Source organism: Microtus pennsylvanicus, chromosome 15 (genome assembly GCF_037038515.1).
Source record: "Microtus pennsylvanicus isolate mMicPen1 chromosome 15, mMicPen1.hap1, whole genome shotgun sequence".
Classification (NCBI taxonomy): domain Eukaryota; kingdom Metazoa; phylum Chordata; class Mammalia; order Rodentia; family Cricetidae; genus Microtus; species Microtus pennsylvanicus.
Window position 1 is genome coordinate 494,437 of NC_134593.1, and position 14,151 is coordinate 508,587.

The following is a 14,151-nucleotide window of genomic DNA, read 5'->3' on the forward strand; positions in this document are numbered from 1 at the left end:
AAAATGAAAATAGACCCATATCTATCACCATGCACAAAACTCAAATACAAATGGATCAAAGACCTCAACAAAAGCCAGCCACACTGAACCTTATAGAAGAGAAAGTGGGAAGTACACTTGAATGTATTGACACAGGGAACCACTTCCTAAATAGAACCCCAGTAGCACAGACACTGAGAGAAACAATTAATAAATGGGACCTCCTGAAATTGAAAAGCTTCTATAAAGCAAAGGACATGGTCAACAGGACAAAACGACAGCCTACAGAATGGGAAAAGATCTTCACTTGTAAGACTTTGAGACAATCCTAAAGCCATTTTTGACAATTCTGAATCCTCTCAGCCTCCTTGCCATAATGCTTCCCCTCCTCCGCTGGGAACCAAGGACCTAACAGCTACATTCGCACGTACTCAGTTCCTGAACAATTACCCATATACGTATGCTTTGGTTCGGTCCCCTGGGAAACAGGGTCAAAATGACCTCTTACCTCATCTGATCTGGCAACAGCTCTACAGTCAATTATTGGTAATAGCTCTTTCAAATAAGCCAATCAGAATAGTCAAAGAACAACCCCCCTTGCTTCTGTGGCCCCTTTATTTTTATTTTTTTTTAAATATTTGTTTTTATCTTTTGTGGGTTTTTTAATATTTATTTATTTATTTATTATGTATACAATATTCTGTCTGTGTGTATGCCTGCAGGCCAGAAGACGGCACCAGACCCCATTACAGATGATTGTGAGCCACCATGTGGTTGCTGGGAATTGAACTCAGGACCTTTAGGAAGAGCAGGCAATGCTCTTAACCTCTGAGCCATCTCTCCAGCCCGTCTGTGGCCCCTTTAAAAGTATACTGTGTTATGGTTTTGGTCCCTTTAAGAGACAAGCCACACCCATTCCCCTCCCCATCCGCTGAGGCAGGCTGATCTTCAGCTTCCAGCCTGAGCTTGCTCTCTTTTCCATCTTCCTCTCGGAGAGGCAGCTTTGCTTCTGCCTCTCTCCCCACTTCTCTGCTTCCCCCTTCTCTGTCTCTTTCTCCTCTTCTCTCTCTCTCTCTCTCTCTCTTTCTCTCTCCCTCTCTCTGTCCCCCCCTTCACCCTTCCTTCTCCATAACCCCCTGAATAAACATTCAACCTCACCCTGCCTGTCGTGTCTATCCATGTTTCTGTCTTCTGCCCGCCCGCCATGTGTCTCCCTGCCTGGAACCAGCCATTGCACAGGGACCAGCACCCGTCTCTGCCTGGGGCCCACTGCCTGCTGCCACATGGCCCGCCACCACTGCTCTGGGACCAGCAGCTGTCTCTGCCTGGGACTGGCTGCTCCCAGGGCCCGCTGTCTGCTGCCACATGGCCCGCCACCACCACCTCTTGGGCCACCGCTCTGGGACCAGCAGCCATTTCTGCCTGGGACTGGCTGCTCCTAGAGCCCGCTGCCTGCCACCACATGGCCTGCTACCACCATTTGGGACCTACAGCATTTCTGCTGCCTACTGCTGTGGGGATCTTGGAGCATTTTTTAAAAAAGAATAACAGACTGTACCAGCTATTCGGAGTCCCTCGGCTTCCCGAATGCTGGGGGACCCTGTCATGACAGAATTAATAAAATCCTCATGCTTTTACATCGGCTGTGGTGTGTGAGATGGTCTCTGGGGGTGACTCCTTGATGTTTGGACGCTAGAGTCCAACACACTAACCCCACTTCAGAGAGAGGTCTGATCTCCAAAATATACAAAGAACTCAAGAAATTGGACACCAAAAGATCACATAATCAAAAAAAAAATGGAGTACATACCTAAACAGAGAACTCTCAACAGAGGAATCTAAAATGGCTGAAAAGACACTTGAGGAAATGTCCAACAGAGAAATACAAATCAAAACAACTCTGAGATTCTATCTTACACCTGTAAGAATGGCCAAGAGCAAAAGCACTGATGTCAACTTAGGCTGGAGAAGTTGTGGGAAATAGGGAAGTAGAAAGTAGAAAAAGAGGAGATCTCCTGAGTAAATTGGGAGCATGGGGACGTTGGGGGTGAAAGACCTGGATAAATCCAGACCCCTTTAGCAGAAAAAAAGAGCCAAAAATCTAAGCAGGGAAAGAAGAATCAAAAATCTAGCTTAGCAGGTTCAGTGACTCTTTCAGGAACTAGCTGAAAATAAAGTTAGATTATAATCTTGAGAAACAGGGAGTTACCCCCTTGTGATTATCACTGGTAGTTTCAGAATTTTTCAATGATCACTGGTATTTTTGGAATTTTCCAATGATGCCCTCCCTACCCCCTTTGGATTACTGGGTTGTAGTTTCTTCCCTTAAATACCCCTTCTCCCAGCTACTGGGGTGGAACTCTCTACCCATTCATGGGAAATGAGTTTCGGCCCCAGGGCACGGGCTCCTGTCCTGTCAATAAACCTAATGTAATTGCAGCAAGGATGGTCTCTCCGTCTCTCTCGTGAGTTCCAGGGGGGGTCGTGATATCCCAAGACTTGAGTGAGAGTCTCCCTGCTCCTGTGGTCTTTCAGGGGAGGATTGAAGGGGGGAGGGAAGAGACAGGGAGAGGAGCAGAGAAAATGCAGAGCTCAATAAATATCAATAAAAAAATAAATATTGAAGAAAAACTTTTAGCGTAAAAGAAAAAAAATTAGGACTGGAGAGATGACTCAGAGGTTAAGAGCACTGGCTGTTCTCCGGAGGTCCCGAGTTCAATTCCCAGCAGCCACATGGTGGCTCACAGCCATCTGTAACAGGATCTGGTGCCCTCTTCTGACTTGCAGATAGAGTGCTCGTATCTAAAAATAAAATAAAATAAATTAATTAATTAAAAAAAAGACTGGAGAGATGGCTCAGTTGTACAGTGCTTGATACACTAGCCTAAAGGACCGTGGTTGAGCAGAATTCACATCCAAGCCTGGTATCGTTATATGGACCTATAATTACAGCACTGGTGTAAAAGCAAAATCTATGATATGGTTCCTCTGCCTTGGAACTCGCTCTTTATACCAGGCTAGCTTTGAACTCACAGAGATCCACTTGCCTCTGCCTTCAGAATGCTCGGATTAAAGGTGTGCACCACCACCACCTGGCTAAAAAAAAATTTTTTTTTAAATGTAGCTAGCCTTAGTTGGTGTGGTGACACAATCCTTTAATCCCACTACAGAAGGAAGAACAGGAGATTCTCTGAATTCAGAAGTAGCCTAGTCTAAAGAGTTCCAGGAAACCCAGCCTCAAACAAACAAACAAACAGATGAATAGATACATACATACAAGGACCAAGCCCATCAAGAGCCAAAATTCCATAAATTTTCCTCACTTTGTAAAAATTTTAGGCAAATCTTATAATTTCCCCCATCTGGGAGATTAAAACATTTATAACATTTTCACATTTGCTTACAGGAAGTGTATCCCTTCTCATTCTGGAATCTGATGACCTGAAGCGATCCTGTCTCCCTTCTCCTTCCTTTCATTTTCCCCAATTCTTTTAAAAGCAGCCTGTCTCTAAAGACTGTGGTCAGGACATAGCCATGGGGGGGGGGAGGGAGACACAGTCACCACCTGTGTCAGAATAAAAGCCACAGCCGGAAGTGGAAGCACCTTCATTTGACATCAGCACTCTCTGTGAGTCAGGTGCCGGTGTAGTCTACAGAGGCTACCTAGAGACACCTTGCCTGAATAAACAGAATAAAAACAAAGGTAACTTCCTGCTTGCTAGCCTGGATGGATTCAGATACACCCTTCCTCTGCAAAGGAAACTACTTTGTCTTTGTGTAGGTGCTCCTTTGTCTGAGATTATTGCTTATCTGTTTGGGGATGTGAAAACAGAAGGATCCTGGGGTTCAATGGCCAGTAAGTATAACCAAGTCTCACTGAGCCCCCATTTCAGTGAGACCTGGCTCAAAAATACAGTGCAGAATGATTGAGGACATCTGCTGTCTGTCTCTGGCTCTGATGTCAAGTTCTGGCACTAACTCACACACACCCCTTCAAACAACTTAATGTCCATAAGTAGAGACTGATTTTAAAAGTTATATTGCAGTAGATTTTAGTACAATGCTGCAGTTAGTACAGATTAGAATCCTGGTGGCTTGTTCTTGTAATACCCCCTCTCAGGGGCTGGGGGAAGGACGGTGCAGCGGGTAAAGCCTTATGGCCTGACTTTGATTTTGTGGAACCCGAGTAACAGTGAAAGGAGAGAACCAGCTCCACAAAGTTGTCCCCTGGCTCTGACTCACTTCTCTCTCTCCCTTTCTCTGTCTCTCTGTGCGATCTCCCCCACACACAGACACACAGAGACACAGACACAATAAGAGCACTTGCTACTTTTCCAGAGAACCGAATTTCAGTTCCCAGAACCTGTATGGCAACTGACCTGAGACTCCAGTTTAAGGGATCTGATGCCCTCTTTTGGCCATTGCAACTGAACCCAGGGATTTGTTCATTCTGAGCAAAGAACTCTGCCAAACTGAGTTACATTCCCAGGTGATTCTGAGACCGTTGCTCCCATAAATAAGTTGCTGCTTTTCCATCCTAGTCATAAATGAAATTGGGAGGACATTGGAAGGACATGTCATTCTGCTAAGTCTTCTAAGCCACAACTGGTGGTGCATGCCTATAATCCCAGCACTCAGGAGGCAGAGGCAGGTGGATCTCTGTGAGTTCGAGGTCAGCCTGGTCTACAGAGTAGAGTGAGTTCCAGGACAACCAGGGCTACACAGAACAACTCTGAAGGCCAGCTTGGGTCAGAAAGTGAGAGCCTGTCTCAAAAAACAAAGAAACGAATTCACCTATATACATACACTCTCTAAAATGTAAAAACTAAAGCCAACTAACCAAGCAAAAGTACAGCAAAAGCATGGTAGTGCAGACTGAAAACTCCAGCATTTGGGAGGCAGAAGCACAGGACTGACATACATTTAAGCCCAGGCTGGTCACACGGTGAGCTCCAAGCCAGCCACAACAGCACAAGATTCTGTCTCAAAGAAACCAGCTCAGCATATCTTTTCCACACTTACTGCTTTTGGTTTCAGATTAGTTTGTAGCAATACATGCACGTAGAAAAAAATGGAACTATTTCAAAAAGGGATAATAACAAAAATGTGCATGTTTCTCTCTCCCAAAATAACTGCTTCCTTGCCACACTCTAGAATTCAGAACGCCTGAGATGCCTTCACATCTATGTCAACAATAATGTCTACAAATGCAATGATATTACACAAATAGTGCCCTGTGCTTGTTTTTTGTTTTGTTTTTTTTTAGACTGAATTTCTCTGTGTAGCCTTGGTTGTCTTGGAGCTGTAGACAAGGCTGGTCTAGAACTCAGAGATCTGCCTGCCTCTTTCTCCAATGCTGGGATTAAAGGCCTGTGCCATTCCACCGAGCTTTGTGCCTTGCTTTAATACTAATACTAATAATGATAATAACAGATTTAGAGGTGCTGTGATGGCTCACTGGGTAGAGGGGCTTTGTGGCTAATCCTGATAACCTGAGTTTATCTCTCAGGACTCACGAGTGCAGGTCTCCAAAATAAAGTAAAACAGGAGCCAGGAATGGTGATTCGTGCCATTTATCCCAGCATTTGGGAGGCAGAGGCTTTGAGTTCAGGGCCAGCCAGTGCTACACTGGGAAACCTTTGGGTTTGGGTGGGGTGAGGGTGGTGGGTAAAATAGGATCTTTTCCTAACAGCAGCACAAAGAAATCTCCACTTTTTCTGTCTCTTATTTTGTGATACTTGGGTTTGGACCCAGCACCTTGTGCATGTTAGGCAAGCCTTTCATCACTGTGCCCAGAACTACACTAATCTTCTTCATTTCTTTTCTCTTCTCTTCTCTTCTCTTTTCTTTTCTTTCCTTTTCTTTTCTTTCCTTTTCTTTTCTTTTCCTTTTTCCTTTCCTTTCCTTTTTCCTTTCCTTTTTCCTTTCCTTTTTCCTTTCCTTTTTCCTTTCCTTTTTCCTTTCCTTTTTCCTTTCCTTTTTCCTTTCCTTTTTCCTTTCCTTTTTCCTTTCCTTTTTCCTTTCCTTTCCTTTTTCCTTTCCTTTTTCCTTTCCTTTTTCCTTTCCTTTTTCCTTTCCTTTTTCCTTTCCTTTCCTTTCCTTTCCTTTCCTTTCCTTTCCTTTCCTTTTCTTTTCTTTTCTTTGGTTTTTTGAGACAGGATATCTCTGTAGCGTTGGATCCTGTCCTGGACCTCACTCTGTAGATCTGCCTTGCCTCTGCTTCCCGAGTGCTGGGATTAAAGGCGTACGCCACAACCGACCAGCCAAAAAAATGTCCTAGATCCGGTGTATCTCTTTAGGGTAACATTTCCCTTCTAAGTGGGCTGTGTACATTTTGGTGTGGTCAGGTTTCTACAGAAAAACCAGAAATTTACTGGCAGGCCTGACTCGAGGGGATGAAGCGGCAGTCTGACTACTGCAGGAAGTGGGAAATTGAGGTGGCCGCCATCGGGTTTGCAGACCGTGTGATGACTGGGTCCAGGGAACCGGTTTGTAGGACAACCGTCAAGCTAGGCGGGCTGGGGCCACGTCCTCCGGCAGTTCACCCTCGGGCGCCCCAGTGTGGCCCCGTCCCCGAGCTCAGGCTGACTCGGGCGCGCTCCCTCGGCCGAGCCCGCGGCCAGGGCGGGCCCTCCGCACCCGCTCCGGACTCCACCCAGGTGCTCCCCACCCCCGCGCCGCGGAAATGCGGCGGTCCGGCCGGACGCTGGGGCGCTTCGACGCGCCGATTGGACGACGCGGGCGTCCGTCAGAAACTCGGGTACCCGGATGAGAAGCTGTGCGCGATACAAAGGCGAACATTCCACCCCGCTTTCCGTCGGGGACAGTGGCCAATGACCACGCTTCAGAGTCTGATTGACAGGAGGCCACACCAATTACTAATCAGCTTCTGTTACGCATGTGGAAATTCTCCCAACCAGACCGACCCACTCCGGGTTGTGATTGGCTAGTGCTGTGAGGAGCAGTAGAGCCGTCTAATTAGGAGCGGGAGCGAGAAAAGTCCCAGCCAATAGGAACGCCCCCGGGAGCGGGGCGGGGGCCGGACCTTAGCCTCGGCGGCGGAGGAGCTCGGGGGCCATTTTGTGGAGAGACGGAGAGCGAACGGTCGTGCGCTGCCCGCCCGCTGGAGCCTCGGTCTCGGCACGGACCCGCAGCAGGAGCGGCCGTCTCTTCCTCCTCCTTCCTCCCGGTAAGCGCAGGGCGAGCTCAGGGCCGGCGCGGTCCGGGCCCGCGAGGGGTGGCGGAGACAGCGGCCTCGCGGCGGCAACGGAGCCCGCGTTTGGCCGCGGTGTGGGGCTCGGGCCCAAGGCGGGAGTCCAGGCCTCGGCCCTGGCGCAGGCTCAGCCCTGTGACCTCCAGGCCCCGGCGGCGCGGAGGATGCCCCTCTGCGCGCTCGCGTCTAACGGCCGCTTTGGCTTCCGTGGGCCTTGAGGACTCGAAGGTGGGAATGCATGTTAACATGACTGTGGTGTGATGTCTGCGCTGTTCCGTTATTGCCTCCTAAGTTGGACGTCGGACGGGGGTGGGGAGCGATACCGTGATGTACTGGAAGCTTCTGAATTCCGGGCGGGCCACATGGCCTCAGAACGGCGTTTTAACAATAGGCGGAGTATTCATTTACTCTTGCTTCCATAGAAATAAATGGTCGAAGTCGGAGTGGTTTCTGTTTGTAAAAGGAAGTGCCGCAGATTGACTATAATTGCAATAATTACAGCTGACTTTTTATCTACAGGTTACAAATCACTCGAAATACATAAGTTAGTGGAACTTTGCTTGAGGTAGGTACTACTGCCTTTCTCAGAAGAGGTAGACAAAAGTGGTTGACAGTATCATGCTAAATTAGGAGAGGAAGATATTTTTAGGGAGGTCATGTATTGTTTACTGAGTACTGGAATGAATGCTGTGTACAAAAAAGACAGTTGAAATTTTAAGGAAGCGGATCCCGAAATTTAAGGTACCAGGAAATTTCCAAGGTTGTCTTGGGAACAATAATTAAAGACAAAATAATCTTTTCCGGATTCTATACATCTTTTCTATCCATATAATCTTGTCCATTCTATCCATCTCAACTTGGGCAGTAAGCAGATTCCAGCTAGGTGTGGTAGTGCAAGCCTGTAATCCTTGCACTCCAGAGGCCATGAGACAGCCCAGAACTATGAAGTAAAACCGTGTTTAAAAAAAAAAAAAGGAAAAGAACAGAAAGCATTAATTGCTCGGTTGTAGGTGTTGCCTTCTTGTTAATGTAGTCCAGTGGTGCTCAGGATGGATGAACGGTGGTCTGGATTCAGTCAAAACACTAATAGTTTATGGTGTCACATTAACTTATCCAGGAGTTAATTTAACCCCCACAGGGTATCTGCTTTGGAGCCTGTACTAAACTAGGCTGGCCTTGAGCCAGCCTGCCGTTGAAGGCCTTTGCCACCTACCTACCCAGCCTCGGAGTTAATTTTTTTATTAAGGTTTTTTTTTTTTGTTTTGCTTTGTTTTTCGAGACGTTTTTCTGTGGCTTTGGAGCCTGTCCTGGAACTAGCTCTTGTAGGCCAGGCTGGCCTCGAACTCACAGAGATCTGCCTGTCTCTGCCTCCTGAGTACTGGGATTAAAGGCGTGCGCCACCACCGCTAAGCTAAGTTAATTTTAAGTTGGTTTGTATAATTCATAAAAATTATGGTACTAAGCTTAGTTTAAACTACTGCTATGCAAATTTAACCTTTAAGCATACTTGAGAGAATGTGTGTGATGGTCTACTCCTGTAATTTAAGCATTTGATAAGGAGCTGGGACCATCTCAAGGCCAGCCTTGGTCTCGGTACACTTAGTTGAAGTCCAACTTGAGACCCTGTCACAAGGAAAACAAAAGCAGAGGTCGAAAAAAAGTTAACCTCGGTGTGGTGTTTTTTTGGGGGTGGGGGAGAGGTTTCAAGACAGGGTTTCCCTGTAAACAGCCCTGGCTCAGAACTTGATTTTTATACCAGTTTAACTTTGAACTCCTGCTTCTCCCTCCCAAGCGCTGGGATTAGAGTGTGCCACCACCACCCAGCCTATGGTTTAAGTTGCAAGCATACACGTGCCTAAGAGTAGAGTTTTGCTCTAGAGAAATAGGAAGTAATCCATCAAAAATAGTGTTGCAAAGGCCAGCCTGGTCTACAGAGTGAGTTTCAGGGCAGCTAAGGCTGTTAGAGAAACTGGTTCAACAAACAAAAATTAAGGTCAAGTTACTATGTGAGAAGACTATTGGTAGTAGTTGAGATTAGTTGAAAAATAGCTGCCATTAAATGTTAGACATGCCAGGCGGTGGTGGCGCACGCCTTTAATCCCAGTACTCGGGAGGCAGAGGCAGGCAGATCTCTGAGTTCGGAGCCAGCCTGGTCTACAAGAGCTAGTTCCAGGACAGGAACCAAAAACTACGGAGAAACCCTGTCTCGAAAAATCCAAAAAAAAAAATAATAAAATAAAAATAAATGTTAGACATGCAGGCCAGGCGTGGTGGTGCAGACTCAATCCCAGCAGAACAGGCTCATTTATGGTTTTGAGACCAGCCTGAACTCTAAAGTCCCCAGGCCTCTATAACCCTTCAAAAGTGTTAGAAATGAAGATTCCTAAATGTGCAAGGTTTAAATTCCCGAATTAGTAGTATCTGTTAGGAATTGAGCTATAGAATATTTGAAATAGTTGTAGACGATTCTTCAACTAGGTGAGCACTGATAGCATTTCAGATTTGGTCGCATAGGAGGACATACAGATGCTTAAAATCTTCTTGCCATTTTCAGAAATATTTGGTAGTAGTTAATTCTGTAGAGAAATAAAACATAACTTATATTTGTAATTTGAACTCCAGAAATTTGTGGTCTAGTTATTGACTGTTAGTAACTAGTAAGGATATTTTTCCAAATTGTTGTAATCTTAAATATTAAATGGTGAGTGGATTATTAACGAGAGTGAAACAGTTGAATTAATCTTGGCCTGAGTAAAAATTACGTTAAACTTGACAGTATCCAGTAAATTAGTCCCCCCCCCCCCCCCCAAGGTTTTTCACTAGCTCTTGTATACCGGCTGGCCTCGAACTCTAGGACCCGCCTGCCTCTGCCTCCTGAGTGCTGTGATTAAAGGAGTGTGCCATCACCGCCGGGCCCAGTGAATTAGTTTTAAGCTTAATTAGTTTTCAAACTCCTGAACAGGGGAACTTAGACTACCTATTTTCATTTCTATAGAAAACTTGCTGCAAAAAGATATGCTGAGAGGTTACCACACTTCTCCCTGGTTTCCTAAATTATTAGTGCCTCGAGGTGATGTACACCTTCTTGTACTTGGTAGGTAGAGGCAGGTCTGAGTTGGAAGCCAGACTGGCCTAAAGACCTAAATTTCAGGCCAAATAGTCAATGCTATTAGCTTCCTTAAAAATAGTATGCCTGTCCATGGTCCAGCATTATATGCTTATGAGTCATACACTCAACTTTCATTGGAAGGTTTGTGGTTTTGTATGAAGTAGATTTACTGGCTGATGATAACAGAGCTTTCAGATGTAGCAAAACTGCAGGTGTTTTTAGTAAAGATTTAGAAAAACTACAATGGGTAGAGTTTCCTGGTTAAGTCTTCACAGATCCCAAAAGATAGAAGTTGATAGAATCAGTAAAGGACTGAGTTTCTGTTTAAACTATTCCAGCTGACAGATTGCTGTACTCTTTACTACCAGTTTCTAAATGAGTTACGGTTTTCTAGGGTTTTTTTTCTTTTTCTTTTTCTTTTTTTTTTTGGTTTTTGAGACAGGGTTTCCTTGTGTAGCCCTGACTGTCTTTGAACTAGCTTTGTAGACCAGACTGGCCTCGAATTTACAGAGCTCCATAAAGGTTACCTACCTCTGCCTCCCTAGTGCTGGGAGTAAAGGTGTGTCCCATTCCGCCAAGATTACATTGCTGCTTTTTAAGTCTGTGTTTTGTATATGTACTAAGGATTTTATTCATTGACTATTGGCTTGACATCCTGAAGAATTTGGTACTGGGTTCAGGATAGTACCTAATGAAAAATTTTCATTATAATTGCCTTCAAAATACAAATAACTTTCAATTGTTAATAATGTTCTACCGGGAAACAATACAGTTTTTATATTTGTGTAACCTTGTCTATTTGGAATTTACACTTAGTCTTAAAGAGATAGTACTTAATCTGTTTGTAGTCTTTGGCGTATTTAAATATGGATTTATTTTGATGAATAGTTTTTTAAAGGATCAGTTTAAAATTTTAGCAGAAGTAAGATTGTTTATGGGAGAATAAGTCCTGATGTCTAAATCAAATGGGAATGTAACAAATCTTTTTCACAGTGAGTAGCTATTAACTGCATTTCTTTTTGCTGATGAAAGTTTGTCATTACATTATTTCAGTTTTACATAATGTGTCAGATTCTTCATCCCTGGGATTAGGAACACTAGATAATAAAAAATGGAACACCAATCAGTAAGGACACAATTTTTATCACCCCTTTCATAACATAAAGTGTTCATGGAACTTTCCTCCATCTGTATGTTTTTCACTGTAAGTGATGATAAATAAAAAGGGCTGGCTCCTTTTTAAGAACATCTTTCACCCTGGCTGTAGAACCTTATCAGTCTTGTAGTCTTTCACTCTTTGGCTTTGAGAATAGAGGAGGCCCTTTTAGTGTTTGTATTCATGGTAGACCTCTCACCTTCAGTCTGTTTTAATCACAGGAAAAAAGCTACATGATCTTAGGTTTGAAACCCATGTATCTGTTTGACTTTTATTCACGTCATCTCCATTTGTTGACATGGTTTTTCCGTATTTTCTTTATTGCCCAAACTGCTGATTACAAAGCTAACATTCAATTGTATACTCTTATCCGTCCCCTTGAAGGGAATACAGACTGGAATTGAGTTCACTTCAGCCACATACTGATCTGAAGAATTGTATAAACAGTCACTAATAGAAGTGATGAATCTCTAAAGACTCCATCCCAGTGAAATGTTAATGCTTTACCAAAATGTGTTAGATGCAGCAGACAGTTTTCTGTCTTGGGTTTAGGGCACATTTCTGAGAACTATGACTCAATCTGTCCCTTCTCCTTTCACAGGGCAGCAAGGCGAACCCCATCCTTACTCACTGGAGCTCAGCTTTGATTTTTAACTTCCCTTCCCCACCCTTCCAGAACACACACATCCCCATTCCAAAATTGATTTTATAAAGACATTTTAAACATAATGATGCAACTTGGTGTGCACTACAGCAAATATACAGGTGTTTTTTTAAAAATTATTTCCAAAAAAGACAAAAAAACGGGACCTGGATTTAAGATGTAATTTTTAAAATTTCTATTTCTATTTTTTCTGCAGCAGTTGGGTTAGAGGAGGAGCCTTTTAGCCTCATAAACTGACCTCTCTACTTCCTCGTGTATTTTTAAGATTAACAGATGATGTGGAAAGGGCTTTGCTTGTCTGCTATTGAGAACATTACCCTTGCGGTTTTTGTGGAAACTGCTTTTGGAAAAGAAAAGAAATGAACTTTATTGACTTGATATTTTTACACCTCCCGTTTTTCTAATCTGGGCTATTTTTATTTTTGTTTTTTTACAGTGAGATTTTTTTGATCTTCAGCTACAGTAAGTTATTACAATTTTTTTTTTACATTTTTCCTGACTTTCGCTGGTTTCCTTTTTATTGTTGTTACTTACTAGTTATTTATTATTACTATACTTATTATAATGGTGATGATGATGATGATAATGATGATTTTTAACCGGATTAAAGTGGAGTTTTTCTGAATGTTAAGATTTCTTCAGCCTCCTGATTGACTTTGGAGTTTTCCATCTTGGGAGAGAAAGTGAAGGTGTTAGCATTTTTAAGTAGTTTGATCACATAAACCTTTTCTCTCCCAACCCCACCCTTGCCCCCAACCCCCTTCCCCACACTGGAAATAATTTTACTGGCTGTTAAGTCTTTGACCTTATTTTTCCTGATCTTTAACTTAACTGTTTTAGAGCATCTCTGGACGTCTGTATTTTTAATTTTTTTTTATTTTTATTTTTTTTCTTTTTAATCTTTCATTTGTTAAATTTTTAAACTGTGCTGCAATAAAATGTGTGTGGTACTATTTAACACCTATAGTGGCGATGGCATTTTCCCAAAAAGCCATCTTCCTACTGTTTCCCTTGAAATCCCATCCTGCTTTTCCTGTACACTACCCCTCACAAACCACAAGACGCAGCAACATGGATGCCCAGCCTGGAGCAGCATCAGCCAGGATGACCTGGAGCCAGGGGGGCCTTCGGAACAGATGTACACCCTTCCTGGGTGATGGTAAGAGGTGTGAGGTCCACTTGGTTTCATTGCAAAAACTAGGAAATAGACTCATTTTAAGTTTAGGTGATGCATAGGTCAGCCCCTGAAAATGCTTTCTCAAGTTGTTGAGCTGTTTCAAGTAATCTTTGGGATCTGGGCATATGCTTGGTTGACAGTACCTAATGTGCATGAGACCCTGAGTTTGGTTCTTGGTACTCCATAAACTGGGCCTGGTGATAGGCACACCTGTGATCCATGTGGTTAAAGGTCTTCCCTTGGGTTGCACAGTTTGAGGAATGCCTGATATATATGAAACATTGCCTCAAAACAAAATAAATACAATTTACATTACATTTGGAGAGGTGGCTTATTTATTAAGTTCTTTGGTAGCTCTTCCAGAGGTCCTGAGTTCAAATCACAGCAACCACATGCTATCTCACAGCCATTTATGTCCATGGATCCAATCACAAGAAATAATACTATAGTATTAAAATAATACGGCAAAGAAGGGTTTTTGAGATTAAAGGAAAGGATAGGTATTATAAACTATAAAAAAGGGATAGATTACGCCAGGCTACGCCAGGCGGTGGTGGCGCATACCTTTAATCCCAGAGGTGGGTGGATCTCTGTGAGTTCAAGGCCAGCCTGGTCCACCAGACCTAGTTCCGGGACAGGCTCCAAAGCTACAGAGAAACCCTGTCTCAAAAAAAACCAAAAAAAAAAAAATAGATTAAGGTTCTAGACATCAGTGGATATTGTCTAGTGATGTGTGAAGCCCAGTTAGCCGTTGCTAACTTCTCGTGCATAGGTAGCTGCAGTTAGGAATATTGGAAGCATTTATATATATATATATTTTAAAGACAAGGTCTCTACATAGCCCTGGTTGCCC

The 14,151-nt window shown here is 43.7% G+C and overlaps 1 protein-coding gene across 25 annotated transcripts in view; it reads left to right on the plus strand.

Annotated features, from left to right (window-relative positions):
• Positions 1 to 7,014: 7,014 nt before the first annotated feature.
• The window catches only part of Hnrnpc (heterogeneous nuclear ribonucleoprotein C), a 28,728-nt gene continuing 21,591 nt past the window's right edge, over positions 7,015 to 14,151 (plus strand). For 6 of the 25 annotated variants that reach the window (XM_075949831.1, XM_075949839.1, XM_075949844.1 and 3 more), the window contains exons 1-3: positions 7,056 to 7,168; positions 7,712 to 7,757; positions 12,558 to 12,583. The gene's annotated coding sequence lies outside the window, so the exon portion shown is untranslated. Of the gene's footprint in view, positions 7,169 to 7,711; positions 7,758 to 12,058; positions 12,223 to 12,557; positions 12,584 to 13,172; positions 13,288 to 14,151 lie in introns of those variants that run through there. The other 19 variants (XM_075949833.1, XM_075949840.1, XM_075949847.1 and 16 more) reach the window with 10 other exon arrangements.